Source organism: Mastomys coucha, unplaced genomic scaffold (genome assembly GCF_008632895.1).
Source record: "Mastomys coucha isolate ucsf_1 unplaced genomic scaffold, UCSF_Mcou_1 pScaffold9, whole genome shotgun sequence".
Lineage (NCBI taxonomy): Eukaryota > Metazoa > Chordata > Mammalia > Rodentia > Muridae > Mastomys > Mastomys coucha.
Window position 1 is genome coordinate 13,800,621 of NW_022196915.1, and position 2,254 is coordinate 13,802,874.

Sequence of the window (2,254 nt, forward strand, 5' to 3'; positions counted from 1 at the left end):
GTGTGTGTACTCTCTACTTTCCTCTGCCTCACTCTGAGAACCACCACCAGGTGGGCAATGGTGCTGGAGGTAGGTGTGTGTCCCGCCTTGTCACAGCACTGTTGGTTCCACCTACACAACACGTGTAGGTCTGCCCCTTGTGTGCACTTGACTCTGAATTCTGTATAGGTGTGTTTGGGAGGTTGGTAGCATCAGAGATTCACTTCCTCCAACAAGATTGCCTCCCTTCAACAGGACTCCACCAGGCTCTGGTTATATCCTCCTTTTTGTTTGCTGAGTACAAGATAAGCCTCTGTCCTTTCCGTAGCTAGTTGAATATTTGTAGAGTTTGTAGTCTCAGCAGCTGTGGAAGTGTGGTAGGTTCTCATCTGTTTGGTACCTTCATGGAGTTGTTACAGCCTGGAATGGATCTGAGTTTTCAGTAGCGATGGGGCTGGTGGCTTCTCAAACTCCTGGGAGGAAAAAAAGCATAACCGTTAAAGGGGGCCCGAGAAGATAATAGTGAAAATAGCTGTGAATTCTGACCAGGCTCTTTTCTATCTTTTTGTTCTGAGTTTTGGGGTTCTGTGGTAAAGGCTTTAGTGAACCTGCCCGCTTATTCCTTCTCCCCTTGTTAGTCATAGTCTGTAGACATATGCTGTAGCATTTCATGAACTGTTATGCTAATTTTCCTCATTACTAATTGGATCCACAAAACAAAGTATATTTTATTCTCCCTTTGTGGGGATGTACTTATATAAAAACAAGGATAGGAGGTGAATGCTTTTGGGGAATATTGGTAAGTATTTTTCAGGGATCACCACTGAGTTTTACTAATATAATTATTTTTACCATAATAAAAGTACACTTTATACAGCTTGAGAGAGAGATAGATGCCTCCGACTTCCCAAAAATGGAGATAGGATAAGTTGGAAAAAGAAGAAACTGAAGTGGGTTTCAGGGGAACTTTTCTCGTTTCTGTCAGCACAAAAGGCTACTGAACAGAAATGTATTTTCTGCCGGTAGGTGTCGCCAGTATTTATAAATGTCTAAAAACAACTAAAGACCACATTCACTTCTGTCTTTAAAAAAAAACAAGATTATATAATTGTTTATAAAGTAGATATTGTTAGGTCCCGTGAACGTTTCTTTTTAAAGAAACTTTTTTTTCTTTGTGAAAAGAACGATAATAAAAGGAAGCCTGTCCACCTGAAGGCCGTCCTGGGTTGCTAGGACTCGCTGACCTTCAGGGCACTTGTGGCTGAGCACCTGTGCCTGGCACAGTTGTGTGATGGCAGTTCCTCCTGAGCACTCCCTAGGGAGGACCCTGTGTGCAGCGTGGCCACAGCCAGTTTCTTCTAGCACTCAGTCACCAGCAACTTGATGTTCACTTAACAGAAAGCTCCGGGGTGGAGGGTGGGGGGGTGCAGGTCACCAGATCCCATCTACCTGAGTAAAAATGATGAATAAATTCTCTTAAAAGCAAATAATAAAATTTCTCTTCAGGGTTTAATTCAAATGCTTCTTTGTAAAAATTTTATTGGTAGTTTCCAGTGGAAGTAAAAATGATACATGTTTACATTTTTTCTTTAAAATATCCATTTTAAACTTTAAAAAATAGTCTGCATCCATTATCATAGTGCATGTCTGGTATTTTATATTAACTAATAAAATAGTTCTTCTTACTCTGGCATTTCTTATATGGGTTGGACTGTAAATACTGCTTCTTAATCTGGCATTTCTTATGGGTGTATGTGTTGGATTGCAAATGTTTAACTAATAGCCCTAACAAGTCATAAAATTCTTCATCATTACTGTGAAATGTGAGGAGCTTGTTACATAGCTTTGGATTTTCACAGAAAATTGTCACATGACACGATCTGTCATTATGCAGCTTTGCTCAATTTATCTCATTGTCATGAAAACTTTGATCACTTCCTCTACTGGGAAGAAGTACTTGCTCCTGGGAAGCTGATAATGCTAATGAACCGGGCTGATTATCATTTGAAAATCTGTTTCTCTATGGAAGGGTTTACTTTAAATACAAGATTCAGTAGCTAGGCATGGTTATGGAAGGCTTTTAAGAATTGTAGGTCTGGGACTGGTGAGATGGCTCAGTGGGTAAGAGCACTGACTGCTCTTCTGAAGGTCCTGAGTTCAAATCTCAGCAACCACATGGTGGCTTACAACCACCTGTAATGAGATCTGACGCCCTCTTCTGGTGCTACAGTGTACTTATGTATAACAATAAGTAAATCTTTTTTTTTTTTTTTTT

At 40.2% G+C, this 2,254-nt stretch overlaps 1 protein-coding gene across 8 annotated transcripts in view; it reads left to right on the top strand.

Moving 5' to 3' along the window:
- The window catches only part of Arhgef3 (Rho guanine nucleotide exchange factor 3), a 301,945-nt gene that overhangs the window by 231,133 nt on the left and 68,558 nt on the right, over positions 1 to 2,254 (top strand). The gene's annotated exons all lie outside the window — the stretch shown is intronic.